At 42.5% G+C, this 25,943-nt stretch overlaps 2 long non-coding RNA genes across 2 annotated transcripts; both read left to right on the top strand.

The window, feature by feature from the left end:
• Positions 1 to 455: 455 nt before the first annotated feature.
• LOC121622478 lies at positions 456 to 1,629 on the top strand. The gene is made up of 3 exons (XR_006007687.1): positions 456 to 531; positions 1,014 to 1,224; positions 1,378 to 1,629. It is a non-coding gene; the product is annotated as an uncharacterized LOC121622478 (long non-coding RNA).
• An 11,753-nt stretch (positions 1,630 to 13,382) lies between these two features.
• LOC121622482 lies at positions 13,383 to 14,495 on the top strand. Its single transcript, XR_006007688.1, has 3 exons — positions 13,383 to 13,458; positions 13,941 to 14,151; positions 14,305 to 14,495. It is a non-coding gene; the product is annotated as an uncharacterized LOC121622482 (long non-coding RNA).
• Positions 14,496 to 25,943: the final 11,448 nt, after the last annotated feature.

Below are 25,943 nucleotides of genomic sequence, written 5' to 3'. Positions count from 1 at the left end.
TGCGTGCGTGCGCGTGCCTGCGTGCGTGTCCGTGCGTGCTTTTGTGTGTTCTGACCAGTTGGTCTCTGAGGCTGATGAGCAAAAGAAAGAGAACTACAGGGGAGTATAGCAACCACCACTTTTGTGTTTAAACGGCATGACTGCTAGCTTGGCCAACTTTTGCGTTTCACCGAGCCGGAGTCTTGTCACGTGATCAAATAGAGACTTAAGATTGGACAACAACAAATTACCCAGCAATCATCGTTGCATCTGTATATGACATGAATACCAGAGAATATAAGAAAATGTTCTTTGGATTAAAACGGTTTTGTACATAGCGTCTTCATACTTTTGTGGTTTATGTAGAATAAGCCTATAATCTTGCGGCGCCTCAATTCCATCTTCCCACCGGCCAATCGCGGATCCCCGCAAAGCTCCGGTAAGAAAACAGACCCAGCGACGGGAGCCGGCAGGAGTTTTTCCGTCTGAAGCCTCTTCAAGTCCGCCAGTCGACTTCTGCTACTTTCACATTTCATCCGCCGACATAAAGAGGTGAGCTGCTGCTGGTTAACTTGTTTCATTTTATGCTTATTTTATTTTGTCGACGAGCTAGTTAGCTAGCTTCTGTACTCTGTGATGCTACATGACGAACGCTATATCAGCCTAACTGTCGTCGCACAACGTTACTGTGTTGGTGCACGTCGGTGCAGAGAGTCGCTGTGAATTACTGTCACAGTCTGTGTACATTCACATAAACTCGCTGTCGTTTATTTAGTCGCCAGATGGTCAGTTAGAGACACATTTGGCTGTACTCATAGAGCGACCCATAATTATAATCCTCTTTTTTTAGCATGCGATTAAAGTCAAGTTGACTTTCGACTGGTTTTCCTCAAAGAACAATGCATCATCATAACGTTTCATCACATCATTCTACTCACAGTAACGCAATAATAATGCGTTATGATCTAATGCATGATGATGATGATGATTGTCACTATTATCCAGGAAATAGTGACACAATGAATGTCTTTCAGATGACCAAACAGATTAACCTCCAGCTGTTGATGACATGGTGACTATCTGGAGGCCACAGCCTGATGGAACCAGGACTGCGAAGCTGCATCCCTGTCAGTCAGGCCCCCCTCAGCGCTCAGCCACTCAGGGACCTTGTTCACTGCGTCAGCATCTACAGTGTCAAGGTGCTTGGAAGAAGCTCGTCCCCTCTTTTCAGCCACCTTTTCTCTGGTGAGTCTTAGCTTTCTATCATGATGAGCTTATTTTTCTCATCCTAAAATGCAACAATCTGATGTTGTGACAAGTTACGCTCTGACAGATGTGTCGTTTTTCTGTCTGTGATATTGTGTGTTTTTGATTTTGCTGTACTCTTATATTTACCAGGATACCAGGAATGAGTGCAGCGTCCCAGGGATGGACCGAGTGGACAACCTGGCGGAGTATTTGGTGGGGCTGAGGACTGAAACTGGACAAACACTGAGCGACCGGCAGGCCACCACCAGCAGAGCCCTGTGGTACAACCTTCTGCATACGACCAGCAGCGAGTGGCATACGCTGCACAATATATATTTATTTTATATATATCTGTCGCTAATTTCTGTGTGTGTGTGTGTTTTTGGTTACAATTGTGTATGTGAGAGAGAGTTAAGGTGTATATTTTGTAATACATTTGAAATATATTTCTCCAGCATTACCTTTGACTTATTTCTACTAAACATATCTGTAAAAACAGGAGTCAAGTAAAGTTTAGCTTTTTGCAAACTCAAGCAGATAATGAAATAACAAGAAAGGAAGCAAACAGTATTGAAACAGTTCCACATTGTCCAGTCATCTAGACGAGGCAGCTGCATTGTTGCAGTGCTTTACTCCATTCGTCGTTAATTAGATTGTATCCTTGAATTGCATCTTTTTTTCTAAAGCAAACACACCAAGTTACATGTGTGACCAGTGGTTCTTACAAATGTTTCTCACATTGCTATACAATTCCACATTATGTACCATTAAATACCACGGAGTATTACTATTTGGTTGTATGCCATTCAGAATATCCCACAGTCCTATTTGTATTGCTTTTTAAGTGATTTTTGAAAGATTCACAACGCTTGGTAAGAGTTTGTGTTAATGGAGATATGTTCCATGTGGGGGATCTGTTAAAAAGAAATAGTTGTGTAACTTTCAAGACAAAATACATGACTTTCACAAGGAAACAAAATGCATTAAAGTGAGTGCTGAAACCAATTCAAAGTAGTTGGGCGACACCAGTCACAGTAAATTATATTTATAGAGAGAAACCAATTATACCACCCCCATTCCTCAACATAGTTTTGCACTTGTAACTCATAATAGCTTTCCCTATTTAAAATAACATAAATCTGCAAATGGGACCTTATAGCCTTTTTACTAAGAACCCCATACTCTCAACATCTTTAAGATTTCAGCTGGTCAGATTCAGTTGATTTGCACACATCTGCGGTTACTGGTGGTAACAGTAAGTTGCATTTTTTATAGTCCAGCAAACTCCTGTTGAGCAGCTACTTTTTCAAGAATCAAGAATCCTTTTATAATCATTGAGCATGTCAACGAAATTTGCATTGCAACCCCCATCTAGATAATCTTTCTAAAGAACCAAATATGTGTGTTATCTGTTATGAGGTGTCTGTGTGTCATTCACTGATGTGAACATGGGGTGTCGCTGTAATGCCAGCCTATTTGGGCTAACCTATAAAGGTAGGAGGAACTGTGTTGACGTCAGGTGTTCAACCCGGAAGGGGCAAACGGTTTTTGACCGCTGTGGCGCGCAGAGGCGGGGCTTCCATGATGGCACGGGGGCACCCGCCGCCCCTGCAGTCTGATTGGCCACCCCGTGTGCCGCCCCAACGGCCATTGACTCATCATAATGTCAATCATTGCGTTGCGTAAAGTTACCGACGCTGCATGACGGAAGTAAAGCCAAAACCTTGTTTGATTAGACTATGTTAAAAACTCATGAAGGCTTTTATTTTGGAAAAAGAAGGAAGTGGCTCCGCGCATGAACTCGTGTAACTTCACCAGTCACTGACTTTTTTTCGACGTGATGCTCAAAGGTGCACCGAGCTAAGGTAAGAACAGAACACTACAGGTTCTTCAAAACAGTGTTTTTCCAACTTCTGTTCCACTTAGTTGAATTGGCATGGGAAATTGTTCACTGTGTTTTACTTTAGTTAACTCTCCATCTGGATAAATGTAGGCTAAACATCTCTCCACTGTTTCAGTAGCGTTATCATCCTTCGTGTGTTGAGCGTTTTGCTCCATGAGTTAATAGTCAACAACAGAGTATCATGTTGCCACTGTGATGTGACGGTACAAATAACATGTTGCTTTTCGTTGTGTTTGTGGACACGTTTTTCAATGTAGACTATAGTATGAAACGGAGGCAGGGAGACATCTCCAGCTTCTTCACTAAGAAGAAAATAGTGACCAGGAGGAGTGTGAGAATCAGGGTGAATGCAGCCAAGCTAACATTGACCAAAGTTCCCAGGGCCTGAACAGCGCTCATGGACTTCCAGGTGAAAATGCAGGAATTAGGGAAATGCTTTGAAATGTGTAATGTGTGGTGCTCTCTGCACAATTACAGTTATTTAGTGATCACAATTGAGGCAGCGTTCTGTATGTAATATCACAACGTAACCGCCACACGGTGGTTAAAGCTCCAGAAAGCCACCAGAGATTCCTGTCAGAGGTTTATTCTTGCCTTCCCGTCAGGAATCACATCACTATTCAGTGAGTGATTTGCAACCTGACAGGATTCAAATTGATCCAGAGCCTAACTCCCCAGTCGGGTGCATTAAAACCCCGAAGAAGAGGCCTCAACAATATGATGTAACTAAAAGAGAGCCGGTCAAACCTGAAACAGTGAGAATCAAAGTGGAAAACATGAAATATGATATTTCTGTTTGGTTCATGTATGCATGTGAGGAAGGTTAGAGTCTCCTCATCACTCCACACAGATCTGATGATTTTGTCGGTTGACATTTCAAGTCACAGTCATTACTACCATGTATTATTAAATAGTATTACTATTCAATATGACTTTGTTGTGACTATTGTTAGTAATGTTATTATTGTATTTATTCTATCATTAGTATTGGCAGTAGTAGTATTCTGTTATTCTTGTTACTTAGTGCAGAATGTGGCACACCAGATATCTTTCTCAACAGACCGGTAGACTGCTTGCTATGTGTAGTAGAATAATACACAAAGTTTACACATTTACAGAGTTTATATTGTTTATTATTTATGGTTGATTTATGTATTATATGTTTTAAGATGTTTGCAGTTTGTCACATTTTTCTTTCACTCACTGATACACCAACTTTTCCACCTCAGCAAGGTGTTAAATCGTTTTTGCAAGATTTTTCAGAATTTTTCCACTCAGGTTTTTTTTTATGCACAAATGAAAAATGTCTTCTATATTCAACACATTTTCACCGTAAGAAAAGAGCATTCAGAAACCAGGACAGGGTTCAACTCAAACTGGTACAAAAGGAACTGAATCACATGCTTAAGGAAGCTGAAAAGCAACACAAAGAGACAATAGAAAAAACAACTCCAGACAAATGTGGGACACTGTGAGGAGAATCACCAACACGACTCCTTAGCTTATTTCTTCATCAACAGGGGCAGAACATGACATGCGCACAGCTTTGTGTGCAGAATACTGACATTTGAATTCTCTCAGATTTCTTTTGAGCTTAGTTTGACAACACATTTAATATTTTTGATTTATTTCAGGAACACTTCTATGATGCTGCCAGCAGCGCAGGATACATGTCTTGGCGTCTGAAAACTGTCCAAGGAAAGATTCGTCAGGGATCTCCACTGCCACCAAATACCCTATGGACGTTTCTCTGGGGGGCCCAAATCTTCGAAGGACTGTTGATGTGGAAAGGCAGCTCGATGGAGATGCTTGCCAGGAGGCCATGTGTTTGCTCAACCACACCACGGACAACTGTGTGATTTTCCAGAAGATGAAAGAGACATTTCAGCCTCGTCAGAAGCTCAGTGACCCCGGCAGAAGTGATCATCATCAGTCCTCTTTACCTTTCCAAGATTCCTGGATACAAAAGGACCGGGAAGTTAGGAATCATGTTTTGAATAGTTTACATTTTTAGTAGCAGTTGTTAAATATTTCCTTTCTTAAAGGTGGACCAAGACTTCAGTCTCCTGTTTGATGACGGCTCATCCTCCAGGCATTTGACATTTGTTTTTGCTTGCTGTCACAGCAGTTTGCAGTGACAGTTGTTTTTATTAGCCCTTATATATAATAAAAATTAAAGAAACAAGTAGCTTTGACAGTCTCAGCTGTCTTTGTTTATTCTTGTGCATCTCTGAAACTCGTTTTGGAATAAATATAAACAATTGATGGAAGACTTACAAATCTTATGATTCCTCTCTGTTTTAATTTCAACTTAAAGAATTAAATTGGAAGACTTTTCAGTTGATTTGTGACATTTTTATATTCAGCCTATGACCAAGAAATGGCGTCCCTGTTGTTGCTGATACATCTCCTCCCGCCACCACCAGGCGGGCAGACGTCTCCAAAAATCAGCGCAAGTGATGCAGCTGAGAGACTCGTTGTCTTTCAGAAGGTAATTATATTATTAAGGTTATTGAAATATTTTTTTTCACGTCACTTTCTTGGCTGCATGTGTAAATGAGGGATGTTAGAAGTGAATTCAGTTCGAAATGAATCTTAAAAGGCGTTTCAATCTTGCACTACTCACTAAAATGATATGAGCTGAGGTTTTATAAACCTGATGACATTCAAAGCTCGTACGATGTTTCAGATGAGAGATTGTACATATTACCTTCATTCACAATGTTTTAATGTTCAGTAAGAGGACAGAATAAATGTCATTTTTTGAAAGAAATTGTGTTAGTGCCATTCATTCTTCCAATAATTTGACCACTTTTAAGTGTGGATAGCCTGACACTGAAGCGAGTAAAGCTAACACTAACCAGGGTGTAAAAAGTGTCTCGGCAGTGTTACTTGTCTAATCATGAAGTGTTAATTTAACTCTGTTCAACGAGTTAAAGGAGGAACTCTCACACAGTGTGAAATGTTTAACTATTTCAAAAGTATTCATTTAACTCCAGAGAGTGTGCAGCTATATAAACCCTGAAAAAGTGTTGAAATCAACTCTGTGGGAGTTAATTCAACACTGGACTTTTTGCTGTGTATTCGTCCACCTGGTTTACATCAATGAGTGCGGGTTTCCTTTACCTGATGTAAACCAGGTATTCGTCCACCTGGTTTACATCAATGAGTGCGGGCTTGATAACGTAAAGATCTGCCAGTATGATGGGACACAGTTCAACAGCAGCACAAGCTACATCAACATCATATTATTGGTTGAATCAACACCTCTTTAACAGAATTTCATCAAAAACTGAACACTGTAACTGTCATGAAGGTTGGACGGTTGTATTAGACCACATTAGTTTTAGCTTGGTGCACATAATAAACTGAGTGTACACACAGCAGACACAAGGTGCTAACAAGCTACAGATAGCCAGCACGGTTTACATTAGCTGTTTTGTGCAAATATGTGAAAAACAAATGATGAAATTAAAGGAAACCCCTAAAAAAGTGGGGAAACAGAACAAATGCAGATGATTTAATATAAGAATAATATGCTGCGACAGTTAGGTCTCAACCCAGTTTAACACTTTGTGAGAGCGATATGTTTGATCGTCATCATCATCAAAATCAAATGAGGAAATAACTGGAGGCTCACAGCCGACCAACACCTCATTAAGACGCTCATAGCTTCATAGCCTCTTGTATAGTTTTAAAACTACAGATTCATTTATCATAAGATGAACCTGTTTTCATTAAATCCTGAAATGTTGACTTTGTTGGCTCTATTTTGGCCCAATGTTCTCAACTTGTCCCTCAAAATCAACAGTCCGCCGCCTGCCTCGGCAGCATGTGAAAGACTTTTTAGCTCAGACAGGCAGGTTTTTTTCCAAAAAAAGGCAGACTAGGTTAAAAAAAAACTTTGAAAACCAACTCTTGTTAAAATTGAACAAAAAATTTTGGTAATGCAATTAACAATGAAACTGCCAAGTTAAAACTGTTGTGCAGAGAGAAAAAAAAGAAAATGTTTATAGATGAGCGTTGCCAGCATTAAGACTTGAATTGAATTCTCATGTTCACGACATGTCAGAAGTCAAAGACAGAAAGGTTTAAAAAAGGGCTGCAACTATTTATTTTTTTTTATTTTTCACAGTTGAATATTCTGTTGAGTAGAACAGTTGAATAATCTGTCGATAAGTTTGCCTGTTTGATCAGATAAATGACTGAAAAATGTGACATGATCTGTCTCTTCCAAAGCTCGACACTATGTCCTCAAATTCTGTGTTTTCTCATTGCACAAAGATCTTTACTTAAATTAGTTGGATACATTGTTTCTATCATGTAGCCAACAGAGTTGAATGTTTTGCTTTGAAATTCAAAGCAAAACATTCAACTCTGTTGGCTACATGAAATCTATTCGGAATAGATTTCCAACAAAATAACGTATTTGAAGATATGACCATCTTCTTTACTGGTTTTGCCCAATGATATGAGACAATGCAGATGTTACTACTAGTAATTTTTATACCTCTGCAGATGCCATTAGTAATACTTACCTGCAACAACTTTTGTTTACTGTGAGGGTTAGCGTACTTATGCTTAACCTCTATGATACATTTCACGCTCTATTTTATAATTCTGTTGATTATATGTTAGCTAACAGGGTAACACAGCCCCATACTACCATACTATGTTTTTTATTGAAGTTTAGGCCTGGACAACCCATTGTGTGAGTACTTTTACTTGTAATACTTAAAGTACATTTAAAAGTAAGTACTTATTTACTTTTACTTAAGTAGGATTGTTGATGTAGTACTTCTACTTCCACTTAAGTATATATTTTGCTGGTTATCTGTACTTTTACTTAAGTACTGGCCTTCAGTACTTGCTCCGCCACTGCCTATCATATGTTTTCAGTGATAAATCTTCATTTGTAAAGTGCAGCCTTGATTCTGACAAAGTCTGGACCGTGTAACTGCTGAACTGCAGTGTACAACTTCAATTAAACCAGAATTCAGTCGTTTACGAACTGTGTTTGCAGACCACAGTTTGACGTTGTGTTCCTGAGACTGTGTAGTAATCTCCTTTATACAATCACGTGTTGACAAAGTGGTGAAGCTCGCTCCATCCTCGCTTGTAAACGACTGAGCCTTTGGAGGATGCCCCTTTCATACCCAATCATGATACTATCACCTGTTACCAATAAGCCTGTTTACCTGAGGAAAGTCCCAAACAGGTGTTTACTGAGAAACTAAAATAGTAAAGTAAAATATAAATACCTCAAACTTGTACTTAACTGCGGCACTTGAGTAAATGTACTTAGCTACATTGCACCAGTGACGAGCTCCTGCTCCAACAAGATCAAACTGATCCTGTCCGAACAGGACTTTCCTGTTGTTTCAATCAACAGTAGTTGGTGACAGATAGCAGCACTTCTGCTTCAAAGCCACCATAATGTCTTACAGTGTATTCAATACAGTTTATTCATAGAGAAAGATACATGCATTTATTTTCAAGTGTTCATTTAAATGTTTATTTGTGATTGTGATTTGTTTATTTATTAATTTGATTGAAGCCTAATTGATTATTTTTTATTTTTTATTGTGGGAGGAAACCTGAGCACCAGGAGAAAACCCACACGGCACACACACTGAATCAGTCCTTAAAGGGAAATTGATTAGAGGGTGAGAAGGGGAAGGGGTTGGGGGTGTTTTATTGGATGACCTGTTTGTTGGACCTCCATTGGGAGTTTTTTTTTTGATTATCTCTTTTTCTTTTTACTTCCGGACTTGGTTTGCTTTGTCTCATTCACTAGTGGTGTTCTCCTCCATTTCCTGTTCAGTCTACAATAAGTTCAGGGAACAGGGGTGAACTCTGTTCTTCTTCTTCAGCTCTGTTCTGTCTCTGCCAGCTGGTTCTTTTCTTCCACCAGTTGCTCATTTTCTTCCTCCAGCTCTTTGACTTCGTCTCACAGTTCTGTTCTTTCTCTTCCAGCTGGTTCTTTTCTTCTTCCAGCTGCTTGACTCTCATCTCCCAGTTCTGTTCTTTCTCTTCCAGCTGGTTCTTTTCCTTCCCCAGTTGCTTGACTCTCGTCTCCCAGTTCTGTTCTTGCTTGGCCAGTTCCTCTCTGAACTCCACCTGCAGATTGTCATATTTGGTCTGCCAACTTTTGTCTTTCTGGAGTAGCGTGTCGTCCATCATAAAGAGATGCTCCAGTTGCATCTTTTCCAGCTGCTTGACTGTTGTCTCCCAGTTCTGTTCTTTCTCTTCAAGCTGGTTCATTTCTTCCTCCAGTTGCTTGACTCTCGTCTCCCAGTTCTGTTCTTGCTTGGCCAGTTCCTCTCTGAACTCCACCTGCAGATTGTCATATTTGGTCTGCCAAGTTTTGTCTTTCTGGAGTAGCGTGTCGTCCATCATAAAGAGATGCTCCAGTTGCATCTTTTCCAGCTGCTTGACTGTTGTCTCCCAGTTCTGTTCTTTCTCTTCCAGCTGGTTCTTTTCTTCTTCCAGTTGTTTGACTCTCATCTCCCAGTTCTGTTCTTGCTTGGCCAGTTCCTCTCTGAACTCCACCTGCAGATTGTCATATTTGGTCTGCCAACTTTTGTCTGTCTGGAGTAGCGTGTCCTCCAGCAGATAGAGATGCACCTCCTGCAGAATGTCGTATTTGGTCTGCCAACGTTTGTCTTTCTGGAGTAGCGTGGCGTCCATCAGAGAGAGTTGCTCCTCCAGCAGATTGTCGTATTTGGTCTGCCAAGCTTTGTCTTTCTGGAGTAGCGCGTCGTCCAGCAGAGAGAGATGCTCCTCCCGCAGATTGTCGTATTTGGTCTGCCAAGCGTTGTCTTTCTGGAGTAGCGCGTCGTCCAGCAGAGAGAGATGCTCCTCCCGCAGATTGTCGTATTTGGTCTGCCAAGCTTTGTCTTTCTGGAGTAGCGCGTCGTCCAGCAGAGAGAGATGCTCCTCCCGCAGATTGTCGTATTTGGTCTGCCAAGCTTTGTCTTTCTGGAGTAGCGCGTCGTCCAGCAGAGAGAGGTGCTCCTCCCGCAGATTGTCGTATTTGGTCTGCCAAGCTTTGTCTTTCTGGAGTAGCGCGTCGTCCAGCAGAGAGAGATGCTCCTCCCGCAGATTGTTGTATTTGGTCTGCCAAGCGTTGTCTTTCTGGAGTAGCGCGTCGTCCAGCAGAGAGAGATGCTCCTCCCGCAGATTGTCGTATTTGGTCTGCCAAGCGTTGTCTTTCTGGAGTAGCGCGTCGTCCAGCTGAGAGAGATGCTCCTCCCGCAGATTGTCGTATTTGGTCTGCCAAGCGTTGTCTTTCTGGAGTAGCGCGTCGTCCAGCTGAGAGAGATGCTCCTCCCGCAGATTGTCGTATTTGGTCTGCCAAGCTTTGTCTTTCTGGAGTAGCGCGTCGTCCAGCAGAGAGAGATGCTCCTCCCGCAGATTGTCGTATTTGGTCTGCCAAGCTTTGTCTTTCTGGAGTAGCGCGTCGTCCAGCAGAGAGAGATGCTCCTCCCGCAGATTGTCGTATTTGGTCTGCCAACTTTTGTCTCTCTGGAGTAGAGAGTCCTCCATCAGAGAGAGATGCTCCTCCTGCAGATTGTCATATTTGGTCTGCCAAGCTTTGTCTTTCTGGTGTAGAGCGGCGTCCATCATAAAGAGATGCTCCAGTTGCATCTTTTCCAGCTGCTTGACTCTGGTCTCCCAGTTCTGTTCTTTCTCTTCCAGCTGGTTCTTTTCTTCCTCCAGTTGCTTGACTCTCGTCTCCCAGTTCTGTTCTTGCTTGGCCAGTTCCTCTCTGAACTCCACCTGCAGATTGTCATATTTGGTCTGCCAAGCGTTGTCTTTCTGGAGTAGCGCGTCCTCCAGCAGATAGAGATGAACCTCCTGCAGATTGTCGTATTTGGTCTGCCAAGCTTTGTCTTTCTGGAGTAGCGTGTCGTCCATCATAAAGAGATGCTCCAGTTGCATCTTTTCCAGCTGCTTGACTCTCGTCTCCCAGTTCTGTTCTTGCTTGGCCAGTTCCTCTCTGAACTCCACCTGCAGATTGTCATATTTGGTCTGCCAACTTTTGTCTTTCTGGAGTAGCGCGTCGTCCATCAGAGAGAGTTGCTCCTCCTGCAGATTGTCATATTTGGTCTGCCAAGCGTTGTCTTTCTGGAGTAGCGCGTCGTCCATCAGAGAGAGTTGCTCCTCCTGCAGATTGTCATATTTGGTCTGCCAAGCGTTGTCTTTCTGGAGTAGCGCGTCGTCCAGCAGAGAGAGATGCTCCTCCCGCAGATTGTCGTATTTGGTCTGCCAAGCTTTGTCTTTCTGGAGTAGCGCGTCGTCCAGCAGAGAGAGATGCTCCTCCCGCAGATTGTCGTATTTGGTCTGCCAAGCTTTGTCTTTCTGGAGTAGCGCGTCGTCCAGCAGAGAGAGGTGCTCCTCCCGCAGATTGTCGTATTTGGTCTGCCAAGCTTTGTCTTTCTGGAGTAGCGCGTCCTCCACCAGAGAGAGATGCTCCTCCCGCAGATTGTCGTATTTGGTCTGCCAAGCTTTGTCTTTCTGGAGTAGCATGTCCTTCAGCAGATAGAGATGAACCTCCTGCAGAATGTCGTATTTGGTCTGCCAACTTTGGTCTCTCTGGAGTAGAGAGTCCTCCATCAGAGAGAGATGCTCCTCCTGCAGATTGTCATATTTGGTCTGCCAAGCTTTGTCTTTCTGGTGTAGAGCGGCGTCCATCAGAGAGAGATGCTCCTCCCGCAGATTGTCATATTTGGTCTGCCAAGCTTTGTCTTTCTGGAGTAGCGTGTCGTCCATCATAAAGAGATGCTCCAGTTGCATCTTTTCCAGCTGCTTGACTGTTGTCTCCCAGTTCTGTTCTTTCTCTTCCAGCTGGTTCTTTTCTTCTTCCAGTTGTTTGACTCTCATCTCCCAGTTCTGTTCTTTCTTGGCCAGTTCCTCTCTGAGGAGAAAGAGAGACTTGTTGAGAGACAGGACTCCATTGTCTCTCAGGTTGAGCGTCTTTTCCAACTGGTTCACTGTCATCTGCAGTTCCATCTGCCGTGCAAGACTCTCGTGGATCTCCTGCTTCATACTGAAGATCTCAGTGGTTTGGTCTTGGGCATTCTCTGCCTGCTCCATCTTTGATTGGAGACTTTGCTGGAAGGAGGAGATCTGAGACTCATACTCTGTGATGATCTCATCGATACTCTTGAGATTCTCCTCCTGCAGATTGTCATATTTGGTCTGCCAAGCTTTGTCTTTCTGGAGTAGCGCGTCCTCCATCAGAGAGCGATGCTCCTCCTGCAGATTGTCATATTTGGTCTGCCAAGCTTTGTCTTTCTGGAGTAGCGCGGTGTCCATCAGAGAGAGACGCTCCTCCTCCTGTCTGCATACTTCCAGTATTAGGTTTTCCACCCAGTGGCAAATCTCTCTTTCTTCATTCCATTCATTCATTGTCTTCCCGTCAGGAATCACATCACTATTCAGTGAGTGATTTGCAACCTCATAGGATTCAAATTGATCCGGAGGATCAAGTTGACCCCTATTAGTTGGCCTGTTTCTTTGTGCCATTGTACTGCCTGTTGTAGTCTGTACTTGACTGTTGTGGACTATAATTGTCTGTTGTGGACTGTACATGTCTGTAGTTGACTGCATTTCTATTTAGCACTTTGTACTTGATTGTTTGAGACTAGTTTTCTGTTCTATTCAAATATGAATTGACTGGTGTACAGTCAGGTATTCATGCAGTTCAAAACCACACTTGGCTTTGATCTTGCTGTGCTGCTTTGATCTTGCTGTTCTGCTTTGATGCGTGCGTGCGTGCGTGTGCGTGCGTGTCCGTGCGTGCGCGTGCCTGCGTGCGTGTCCGTGCGTGCTTTTGTGTGTTCTGACCAGTTGGTCTCTGAGGCTGATGAGCAAAAGAAAGAGAACTACAGGGGAGTATAGCAACCACCACTTTTGTGTTTAAACGGCATGACTGCTAGCTTGGCCAACTTTTGCGTTTCACCGAGCCGGAGTCTTGTCACGTGATCAAATAGAGACTTAAGATTGGACAACAACAAATTACCCAGCAATCATCGTTGCATCTGTATATGACATGAATACCAGAGAATATAAGAAAATGTTCTTTGGATTAAAACGGTTTTGTACATAGCGTCTTCATACTTTTGTGGTTTATGTAGAATAAGCCTATAATCTTGCGGCGCCTCAATTCCATCTTCCCACCGGCCAATCGCGGATCCCCGCAAAGCTCCGGTAAGAAAACAGACCCAGCGACGGGAGCCGGCAGGAGTTTTTCCGTCTGAAGCCTCTTCAAGTCCGCCAGTCGACTTCTGCTACTTTCACATTTCATCCGCCGACATAAAGAGGTGAGCTGCTGCTGGTTAACTTGTTTCATTTTATGCTTATTTTATTTTGTCGACGAGCTAGTTAGCTAGCTTCTGTACTCTGTGATGCTACATGACGAACGCTATATCAGCCTAACTGTCGTTGCACAACGTTACTGTGTTGGTGCACGTCGGTGCAGAGAGTCGCTGTGAATTACTGTCACAGTCTGTGTACATTCACATAAACTCGCTGTCGTTTATTTAGTCGCCAGATGGTCAGTTAGATACACATTTGGCTGTACTCATAGAGCGACCCATAATTATAATCCTCTTTTTTTAGCATGCGATTAAAGTCAAGTTGACTTTCGACTGGTTTTCCTCAAAGAACAATGCATCATCATAACGTTTCATCACACCATTCTACTCACAGTAACGCAATAATAATGCGTTATGATCTAATGCATGATGATGATGATGATTGTCACTATTATCCAGGAAATAGTGACACAATGAATGTCTTTCAGATGACCAAACAGATTAACCTCCAGCTGTTGATGACATGGTGACTATCTGGAGGCCACAGCCTGATGGAACCAGGACTGCGAAGCTGCATCCCTGTCAGTCAGGCCCCCCTCAGCGCTCAGCCACTCAGGGACCTTGTTCACTGCGTCAGCATCTACAGTGTCAAGGTGCTTGGAAGAAGCTCGTCCCCTCTTTTCAGCCACCTTTTCTCTGGTGAGTCTTAGCTTTCTATCATGATGAGCTTATTTTTCTCATCCTAAAATGCAACAATCTGATGTTGTGACAAGTTACGCTCTGACAGATGTGTCGTTTTTCTGTCTGTGATATTGTGTGTTTTTGATTTTGCTGTACTCTTATATTTACCAGGATACCAGGAATGAGTGCAGCGTCCCAGGGATGGACCGAGTGGACAACCTGGCGGAGTATTTGGTGGGGCTGAGGACTGAAACTGGACAAACACTGAGCGACCGGCAGGCCACCACCAGCAGAGCCCTGTGGTACAACCTTCTGCATACGACCAGCAGCGAGTGGCATACGCTGCACAATATATATTTATTTTATATATATCTGTCGCTAATTTCTCTGTGTGTGTGTGTTTTTGGTTACAATTGTGTATGTGAGAGAGAGTTAAGGTGTATATTTTGTAATACATTTGAAATATATTTCTACAGCATTACCTTTGACTTATTTCGACTAAACATGTCTGTAAAAACAGGAGTCAAGTAAAGTTTAGCTTTTTGCAAACTCAAGCAGATAATGAAATAACAAGAAAGGAAGCAAACAGTATTGAAACAGTTCCACATTGTCCAGTCATCTAGACGAGGCAGCTGCATTGTTGCAGTGCTTTACTCCATTCGTCGTTAATTAGATTGTATCCTTGAATTGCATCTTTTTTTCTAAAGCAAACACACCAAGTTACATGTGTGACCAGTGGTTCTTACAAATGTTTCTCACATTGCTATACAATTCCACATTATGTACCATTAAATACCACGGAGTATTACTATTTGGTTGTATGCCATTCAGAATATCCCACAGTCCTATTTGTATTGCTTTTTAAGTGATTTTTGAAAGATTCACAACGCTTGGTAAGAGTTTGTGTTAATGGAGATATGTTCCATGTGGGGGATCTGTTAAAAAGAAATAGTTGTGTAACTTTCAAGACAAAATACATGACTTTCACAAGGAAACAAAATGCATTAAAGTGAGTGCTGAAACCAATTCAAACTAGTTGGGCGACACCAGTCACAGTAAATTATATTTATAGAGAGAAACCAATTATACCACCCCCATTCCTCAACATAGTTTTGCACTTGTAACTCATAATAGCTTTCCCTATTTAAAATAACATAAATCTGCAAATGGGACCTTATAGCCTTTTTACTAAGAACCCCATACTCTCAACATCTTTAAGATTTCAGCTGGTCAGATTCAGTTGATTTGCACACATCTGCGGTTACTGGTGGTAACAGTAAGTTGCTTTTTTTTTTTTTACTCCTGTTGAGCAGCTACTTTTTCAAGAATCAAGAATCCTTTTATAATCATTGAGCATGTCAACGAAATTTGCATTGCAACCCCCATCTAGATAATCTTTCTAAAGAACCAAATATGTGTGTTATCTGTTATGAGGTGTCTGTGTGTCATTCACTGATGTGAACATGGGGTGTCGCTGTAATGCCAGCCTATTTGGGCTAACCTATAAAGGTAGGAGGAACTGTGTTGACATCAGGTGTTCAACCCGGAAGGGGCAAACGGTTTTTGACCGCTGTGGCGCGCAGAGGCGGGGCTTCCATGATGGCACGGGGGCACCCGCCGCCCCTGCAGTCTGATTGGCCACCCCGTGTGCCGCCCCAACGGCCATTGACTCATCATAATGTCAATCATTGCGTTGCGTAAAGTTACCGACGCTGCATGACGGAAGTAAAGCCAAAACCTTGTTTGATTAGACTATGTTAAAAACTCATGAAGGCTTTTATTTTGGAAAAAGAAGGAAGTGGCTCCGCGCATGAACTCGTGTAACTTCACCAGTCACTGACTTTTTTTCGACGTGATGCTCAAAGGTGCACCGAGCTAAGGTAAGAACAGAACACTACAGGTTCTTCAAAACAGTGTTTTTCCAACTTCTGTTCCACTTAGTTGAATTGGCATGGGAAATTGTTCACTGTGTTTTACTTTAGTTAACTCTCCATCTGGATAAATGTAGGCTAAACATCTCTCCACTGTTTCAGTAGCGTTATCATCCTTCGTGTGTTGAGCGTTTTGCTCCATGAGTTAATAGTCAACAACAGAGTATCATGTTGCCACTGTGATGTGACGGTACAAATAACATGTTGCTTTTCGTTGTGTTTGTGGACACGTTTTTCAATGTAGACTATAGTATGAAACGGAGGCAGGGAGACATCTCCAGCTTCTTCACTAAGAAGAAAATAGTGACCAGGAGGAGTGTGAGAATCAGGGTGAATGCAGCCAAGCTAACATTGACCAAAGTTCCCAGGGCCTGAACAGCGCTCATGGACTTCCAGGTGAAAATGCAGGAATTAGGGAAATGCTTTGAAATGTGTAATGTGTGGTGCTCTCTGCACAATTACAGTTATTTAGTGATCACAATTGAGGCAGCGTTCTGTATGTAATATCACAACGTAACCGCCACACGGTGGTTAAAGCTCCAGAAAGCCACCAGAGATTCCTGTCAGAGGTTTATTCTTGCCTTCCCGTCAGGAATCACATCACTATTCAGTGAGTGATTTGCAACCTGACAGGATTCAAATTGATCCAGAGCCTAACTCCCCAGTCGGGTGCATTAAAACCCCGAAGAAGAGGCCTCAACAATATGATGTAACTAAAAGAGAGCCGGTCAAACCTGAAACAGTGAGAATCAAAGTGGAAAACATGAAATATGATATTTCTGTTTGGTTCATGTATGCATGTGAGGAAGGTTAGAGTCTCCTCATCACTCCACACAGATCTGATGATTTTGTCGGTTGACATTTCAAGTCACAGTCATTACTACCATGTATTATTAAATAGTATTACTATTCAATATGACTTTGTTGTGACTATTGTTAGTAATGTTATTATTGTATTTATTCTATCATTAGTATTGGCAGTAGTAGTATTCTGTTATTCTTGTTACTTAGTGCAGAATGTGGCACACCAGATATCTTTCTCAACAGACCGGTAGACTGCTTGCTATGTGTAGTAGAATAATACACAAAGTTTACACATTTACAGAGTTTATATTGTTTATTATTTATGGTTGATTTATGTATTATATGTTTTAAGATGTTTGCAGTTTGTCACATTTTTCTTTCACTCACTGATACACCAACTTTTCCACCTCAGCAAGGTGTTAAATCGTTTTTGCAAGATTTTTCAGAATTTTTCCACTCAGGTTTTTTTTTATGCACAAATGAAAAATGTCTTCTATATTCAACACATTTTCACCGTAAGAAAAGAGCATTCAGAAACCAGGACAGGGTTCAACTCAAACTGGTACAAAAGGAACTGAATCACATGCTTAAGGAAGCTGAAAAGCAACACAAAGAGACAATAGAAAAAACAACTCCAGACAAATGTGGGACACTGTGAGGAGAATCACCAACACGACTCCTTAGCTTATTTCTTCATCAACAGGGGCAGAACATGACATGCGCACAGCTTTGTGTGCAGAATACTGACATTTGAATTCTCTCAGATTTCTTTTGAGCTTAGTTTGACAACACATTTAATATTTTTGATTTATTTCAGGAACACTTCTATGATGCTGCCAGCAGCGCAGGATACATGTCTTGGCGTCTGAAAACTGTCCAAGGAAAGATTCGTCAGGGATCTCCACTGCCACCAAATACCCTATGGACGTTTCTCTGGGGGGCCCAAATCTTCGAAGGACTGTTGATGTGGAAAGGCAGCTCGATGGAGATGCTTGCCAGGAGGCCATGTGTTTGCTCAACCACACCACGGACAACTGTGTGATTTTCCAGAAGATGAAAGAGACATTTCAGCCTCGTCAGAAGCTCAGTGACCCCGGCAGAAGTGATCATCATCAGTCCTCTTTACCTTTCCAAGATTCCTGGATACAAAAGGACCGGGAAGTTAGGAATCATGTTTTGAATAGTTTACATTTTTAGTAGCAGTTGTTAAATATTTCCTTTCTTAAAGGTGGACCAAGACTTCAGTCTCCTGTTTGATGACGGCTCATCCTCCAGGCATTTGACATTTGTTTTTGCTTGCTGTCACAGCAGTTTGCAGTGACAGTTGTTTTTATTAGCCCTTATATATAATAAAAATTAAAGAAACAAGTAGCTTTGACAGTCTCAGCTGTCTTTGTTTGTTCTTGTGCATCTCTGAAACTCGTTTTGGAATAAATATAAACAATTGATGGAAGACTTACAAATCTTATGATTCCTCTCTGTTTTAATTTCAACTTAAAGAATTAAATTGGAAGACTTTTCAGTTGATTTGTGACATTTTTATATTCAGCCTATGACCAAGAAATGGCGTCCCTGTTGTTGCTGATACATCTCCTCCCGCCACCACCAGGCGGGCAGACGTCTCCAAAAATCAGCGCAAGTGATGCAGCTGAGAGACTCGTTGTCTTTCAGAAGGTAATTATATTATTAAGGTTATTGAAATATTTTTTTTCACGTCACTTTCTTGGCTGCATGTGTAAATGAGGGATGTTAGAAGTGAATTCAGTTCGAAATGAATCTTAAAAGGCATTTCAATCTTGCACTACTCAGTAAAATGATATGAGCTGAGGTTTTATAAACCTGATGACATTCAAAGCTCGTACGATGTTTCAGATGAGAGATTGTACATATTACCTTCATTCACAATGTTTTAATGTTCAGTAAGAGGACAGAATAAATGTCATTTTTTGAAAGAAATTGTGTTAGTGCCATTCATTCTTACAATAATTTGACCACTTTTAAGTGTGGATAGCCTGACACTGAAGCGAGTAAAGCTAACACTAACCAGGGTGTAAAAAGTGTCTCGGCAGTGTTACTTGTCTAATCATGAAGTGTTAATTTAACTCTGTTCAACGAGTTAAAGGAGGAACTCTCACACAGTGTGAAATGTTTAACTATTTCAAAAGTATTCATTTAACTCCAGAGAGTGTGCAGCTATATAAACCCTGAAAAAGTGTTGAAATCAACTCTGTGGGAGTTAATTCAACACTGGACTTTTTGCTGTGTATTCGTCCACCTGGTTTACATCAATGAGTGCGGGCTTGATAACGTAAAGATCTGCCAGTATGATGGGACACAGTTCAACAGCAGCACAAGCTACATCAACATCATATTATTGGTTGAATCAACACCTCTTTAACAGAATTTCATCAAAAACTGAACACTGTAACTGTCATGAAGGTTGGACGGTTGTATTAGACCACATTAGTTTTAGCTTGGTGCACATAATAAACTGAGTGTACACACAGCAGACACAAGGTGCTAACAAGCTACAGATAGCCAGCACGGTTTACATTAGCTGTTTTGTGCAAATATGTGAAAAACAAATGATGAAATTAAAGGAAACCCCTAAAAAAGTGGGGAAACAGAACAAATGCAGATGATTTAATATAAGAATAATATGCTGCGACAGTTAGGTCTCAACCCAGTTTAACACTTTGTGAGAGCGATATGTTTGATCGTCATCATCATCAAAATCAAATGAGGAAATAACTGGAGGCTCACAGCCGACCAACACCTCATTAAGACGCTCATAGCCTCATAGCCTCTTGTATAGTTTTAAAACTACGGATTCATTTATCATAAGATGAACCTGTTTTCATTAAATCCTGAAATGTTGACTTTGTTGGCTCTATTTTGGCCCAATGTTCTCAACTTGTCCCTCAAAATCAACAGTCCGCCGCCTGCCTCGGCAGCATGTGAAAGACTTTTTAGCTCAGACAGGCAGGTTTTTTTCCAAAAAAAGGCAGACTAGGTTAAAAAAAAACTTTGAAAACCAACTCTTGTTAAAATTGAACAAAAAATTTTGGTAATGCAATTAACAATGAAACTGCCAAGTTAAAACTGTTGTGCAGAGAGAAAAAAAAGAAAATGTTTATAGATGAGCGTTGCCAGCATTAAGACTTGAATTGAATTCTCATGTTCACGACATGTCAGAAGTCAAAGACAGAAAGGTTTAAAAAAGGGCTGCAACTATTTATTTTTTTTTATTTTTCACAGTTGAATATTCTGTTGAGTAGAACAGTTGAATAATCTGTCGATAAGTTTGCCTGTTTGATCAGATAAATGACTGAAAAATGTGACATGATCTGTCTCTTCCAAAGCTCGACACTATGTCCTCAAATTCTGTGTTTTCTCATTGCACAAAGATCTTTACTTAAATTAGTTGGATACATTGTTTCTATCATGTAGCCAACAGAGTTGAATGTTTTGCTTTGAAATTCAAAGCAAAACATTCAACTCTGTTGGCTACATGAAATCTATTCGGAATAGATTTCCAACAAAATAACGTATTTGAAGATATGACCATCTTCTTTACTGGTTTTGCCCAATGATATGAGACAATGCAGATGTTACTACTAGTAATTTTTATACCTCTGCAGATGCCATTAGTAATACTTACCTGCAACAACTTTTGTTTACTGTGAGGGTTAGCGTACTTATGCTTAACCTCTATGATACATTTCACGCTCTATTTTATAATTCTGTTGATTATATGTTAGCTAACAGGGTAACACAGCCCCATACTACCACACTATGTTTTTTATTGAAGTTTAGGCCTGGACAACCCATTGTGTGAGTACTTTTACTTGTAATACTTAAAGTACATTTAAAAGTAAGTACTTATTTACTTTTACTTAAGTAGGATTGTTGATGTAGTACTTCTACTTCCACTTAAGTATATATTTTGCTGGTTATCTGTACTTTTACTTAAGTACTGGCCTTCAGTACTTGCTCCGCCACTGCCTATCATATGTTTTCAGTGATAAATCTTCATTTGTAAAGTGCAGCCTTGATTCTGACAAAGTCTGGACCGTGTAACTGCTGAACTGCAGTGTACAACTTCAATTAAACCAGAATTCAGTCGTTTACGAACTGTGTTTGCAGACCACAGTTTGACGTTGTGTTCCTGAGACTGTGTAGTAATCTCCTTTATACAATCACGTGTTGACAAAGTGGTGAAGCTCGCTCCATCCTCGCTTGTAAACGACTGAGCCTTTGGAGGATGCCCCTTTCATACCCAATCATGATACTATCACCTGTTACCAATAAGCCTGTTTACCTGAGGAAAGTCCCAAACAGGTGTTTACTGAGAAACTAAAATAGTAAAGTAAAATATAAATACCTCAAACTTGTACTTAACTGCGGCACTTGAGTAAATGTACTTAGCTACATTGCACCAGTGACGAGCTCCTGCTCCAACAAGATCAAACTGATCCTGTCCGAACAGGACTTTCCTGTTGTTTCAATCAACAGTAGTTGGTGACAGATAGCAGCACTTCTGCTTCAAAGCCACCATAATGTCTTACAGTGTATTCAATACAGTTTATTCATAGAGAAAGATACATGCATTTATTTTCAAGTGTTCATTTAAATGTTTATTTGTGATTGTGATTTGTTTATTTATTAATTTGATTGAAGCCTAATTGATTATTTTTGTTTTTTATTGTGGGAGGAAACCTGAGCACCAGGAGAAAACCCACACAGCACACACACTGTTTGGAGGTCTGTCTGTGTGCTGTCCTTAAAGGGAAATTGACTAGAGGGTGAGAAGAGGAAGGGAGGGAAAGAGGTGAGGGGTGATGGGTGAGGGGTTGAGGGTGGGTGTTTTTTTATTTTATTGTGGGAGGAAACCTGAGCACCAGGAGAAAACCCACACGGCACACACACTGAATCAATTTGGAGGTCTGTCTGTGTGCTGTCCTTAAAGGGAAATTGATTAGAGGGTGAGAAGGGGAAGGGGTTGGGGGTGTTTTATTGGATGACCTGTTTGTTGGACCTCCATTGGGAGTTTTTTTTTGATTATCTCTTTTTCTTTTTACTTCCGGACTTGGTTTGCTTTGTCTCATTCACTAGTGGTGTTCTCCTCCATTTCCTGTTCAGTCTACAATAAGTTCAGGGAACAGGGGTGAACTCTGTTCTTCTTCTTCAGCTCTGTTCTGTCTCTGCCAGCTGGTTCTTTTCTTCCACCAGTTGCTCATTTTCTTCCTCCAGCTCTTTGACTTCGTCTCACAGTTCTGTTCTTTCTCTTCCAGCTGGTTCTTTTCTTCTTCCAGCTGCTTGACTCTCATCTCCCAGTTCTGTTCTTGCTTGGCCAGTTCCTCTCTGAACTCCACCTGCAGATTGTCATATTTGGTCTGCCAACTTTTGTCTTTCTGGAGTAGCGTGTCGTCCATCATAAAGAGATGCTCCAGTTGCATCTTTTCCAGCTGCTTGACTGTTGTCTCCCAGTTCTGTTCTTTCTCTTCCAGCTGGTTCTTTTCTTCTTCCAGTTGTTTGACTCTCATCTCCCAGTTCTGTTCTTGCTTGGCCAGTTCCTCTCTGAACTCCACCTGCAGATTGTCATATTTGGTCTGCCAACTTTTGTCTGTCTGGAGTAGCGTGTCCTCCAGCAGATAGAGATGCACCTCCTGCAGAATGTCGTATTTTGTCTGCCAACGTTTGTCTTTCTGGAGTAGCGCGTCCTCCACCAGAGAGAGTTGCTCCTCCTGCAGATTGTCGTATTTGGTCTGCCAAGCTTTGTCTTTCTGGAGGAGCGCGTCGTCCAGCAGAGAGAGATGCTCCTCCCGCAGATTGTCATATTTGGTCTGCCAAGCGTTGTCTTTCTGGAGTAGCGCGTCGTCCAGCAGAGAGAGATGCTCCTCCCGCAGATTGTCGTATTTGGTCTGCCAAGCGTTGTCTTTCTGGAGTAGCGCGTCGTCCAGCAGAGAGAGATGCTCCTCCCGCAGATTGTCGTATTTGGTCTGCCAAGCGTTGTCTTTCTGGAGTAGCGCGTCGTCCAGCAGAGAGAGATGCTCCTCCCGCAGATTGTCGTATTTGGTCTGCCAAGCGTTGTCTTTCTGGAGTAGCGCGTCGTCCAGCTGAGAGAGATGCTCCTCCCGCAGATTGTCGTATTTGGTCTGCCAAGCTTTGTCTTTCTGGAGTAGCGCGTCGTCCAGCAGAGAGAGATGCTCCTCCCGCAGATTGTCGTATTTGGTCTGCCAAGCTTTGTCTTTCTGGAGTAGCGCGTCGTCCAGCAGAGAGAGATTCTCCTCCCGCAGATTGTCGTATTTGGTCTGCCAAGCTTTGTCTTTCTGGAGTAGCGCGTCGTCCAGCAGAGAGAGATTCTCCTCCCGCAGATTGTCGTATTTGGTCTGCCAACTTTTGTCTCTCTGGAGTAGAGAGTCCTCCATCAGAGAGAGATGCTCCTCCTGCAGATTGTCATATTTGGTCTGCCAAGCTTTGTCTTTCTGGTGTAGAGCGGCGTCCATCATAAAGAGATGCTCCAGTTGCATCTTTTCCAGCTGCTTGACTCTGGTCTCCCAGTTCTGTTCTTTCTCTTCCAGCTGGTTCTTTTCTTCCTCCAGTTGCTTGACTCTCGTCTCCCAGTTCTGTTCTTGCTTGGCCAGTTCCTCTCTGAACTCCACCTGCAGATTGTCATATTTGGTCTGCCAAGCGTTGTCTTTCTGGAGTAGCGCGTCCTCCAGCAGAGAGAGATGCTCCTCCTGCAGATTGTCGTATTTGGTCTGCCAAGCTTTGTCTTTCTGGAGTAGCGCGTCGTCCATCAGAGAGAGATGCTCCTCCTGCAGATTGTCATATTTGGTCTGCCAAGCTTTGTCTTTCTGGTGTAGAGCGGCGTCCATCATAAAGAGATGCTCCAGTTGCATCTTTTCCAGCTGCTTGACTCTCGTCTCCCAGTTCTGTTCTTTCTCTTCCAGCTGGTTCTTTTCTTCCTCCAGTTGCTTGACTCTCGTCTCCCAGTTCTGTTCTTGCTTGGCCAGTTCCTCTCTGAACTCCACCTGCAGATTGTCATATTTGGTCTGCCAAGCGTTGTCTTTCTGGAGTAGCGCGTCCTCCAGCAGATAGAGATGAACCTCCAGCAGATTGTCGTATTTGGTCTGCCAAGCTTTGTCTTTCTGGAGTAGCGCGTCGTCCATCAGAGAGAGTTGCTCCTCCTGCAGATTGTCATATTTGGTCTGCCAAGCGTTGTCTTTCTGGAGTAGCGCGTCGTCCAGCAGAGAGAGATGATCCTCCCGCAGATTGTCGTATTTGGTCTGCCAAGCTTTGTCTTTCTGGAGTAGCGCGTCGTCCAGCAGAGAGAGGTGCTCCTCCCGCAGATTGTCGTATTGGTCTGCCAAGCTTTGTCTTTCTGGAGTAGCGCGTCGTCCATCAGAGAGAGATGCTCCTCCTGCAGATTGTCATATTTGGTCTGCCAAGCTTTGTCTTTCTGGAGTAGCGCGTCCTCCACCAGAGAGAGGTGCTCCTCCCGCAGATTGTCGTATTTGGTCTGCCAAGCTTTGTCTTTCTGGAGTAGCATGTCCTTCAGCAGATAGAGATGAACCTCCTGCAGAATGTCGTATTTGGTCTGCCAACTTTGGTCTCTCTGGAGTAGAGAGTCCTCCATCAGAGAGATGCTCCTCCTGCAGATTGTCATATTTGGTCTGCCAAGCTTTGTCTTTCTGGTGTAGAGCGGCGTCCATCAGAGAGAGATGCTCCTCCCGCAGATTGTCATATTTGGTCTGCCAAGCTTTGTCTTTCTGGAGTAGCGTGTCGTCCATCATAAAGAGATGCTCCAGTTGCATCTTTTCCAGCTGCTTGACTGTTGTCTCCCAGTTCTGTTCTTTCTCTTCCAGCTGGTTCTTTTCTTCTTCCAGTTGTTTGACTCTCATCTCCCAGTTCTGTTCTTTCTTGGCCAGTTCCTCTCTGAGGAGAAAGAGAGACTTGTTGAGAGACAGGACTCCATTGTCTCTCAGGTTGAGCGTCTTTTCCAACTGGTTCACTGTCATCTGCAGTTCAATCTGCCGTGCAAGACTCTCGTGGATCTCCTGCTTCATACTGAAGATCTCAGTGGTTTGGTCTTGGGCATTCTCTGCCTGCTCCATCTTTGATTGGAGACTTTGCTGGAAGGAGGAGATCTGAGACTCATACTCTGTGATGGTCTCATCGATACTCTTGAGATTCTCCTCCTGCAGATTGTCATATTTGGTCTGCCAAGCTTTGTCTTTCTGGAGTAGCGCGTCCTCCATCAGAGAGCGATGCTCCTCCTGCAGATTGTCATATTTGGTCTGCCAAGCTTTGTCTTTCTGGAGTAGCGCGGTGTCCATCAGAGAGAGACGCTCCTCCTCCTGTCTGCATACTTCCAGTATTAGGTTTTCCACCCAGTGGCAAATCTCTCTTTCTTCATTCCATTCATTCATTGTCTTCCCGTCAGGAATCACATCACTATTCAGTGAGTGATTTGCAACCTCATAGGATTCAAATTGATCCGGAGGATCAAGTTGACCCCTATTAGTTGGCCTGTTTCTTTGTGCCATTGTACTGCCTGTTGTAGTCTGTACTTGACTGTTGTGGACTATAATTGTCTGTTGTGGACTGTACATGTCTGTAGTTGACTGCATTTCTATTTAGCACTTTGTACTTGATTGTTTGAGACTAGTTTTCTGTTCTATTCAAATATGAATTGACTGGTGTACAGTCAGGTATTCATGCAGTTCAAAACCACACTTGGCTTTGATCTTGCTGTGCTGCTTTGATCTTGCTGTTCTGCTTTGATGCGTGCGTGCGTGCGTGTGCGTGCGTGTCCGTGCGTGCGCGTGCCTGCGTGCGTGTCCGTGCGTGCTTTTGTGTGTTCTGACCAGTTGGTCTCTGAGGCTGATGAGCAAAAGAAAGAGAACTACAGGGGAGTATAGCAACCACCACTTTTGTGTTTAAACGGCATGACTGCTAGCTTGGCCAACTTTTGCGTTTCACCGAGCCGGAGTCTTGTCACGTGATCAAATAGAGACTTAAGATTGGACAACAACAAATTACCCAGCAATCATCGTTGCATCTGTATAT

This window comes from Chelmon rostratus, chromosome 18 (genome assembly GCF_017976325.1).
Source record: "Chelmon rostratus isolate fCheRos1 chromosome 18, fCheRos1.pri, whole genome shotgun sequence".
In the NCBI taxonomy this organism is placed as follows: domain Eukaryota; kingdom Metazoa; phylum Chordata; class Actinopteri; order Chaetodontiformes; family Chaetodontidae; genus Chelmon; species Chelmon rostratus.
This window is presented reverse-complemented; position numbering and strand designations above follow the sequence as displayed.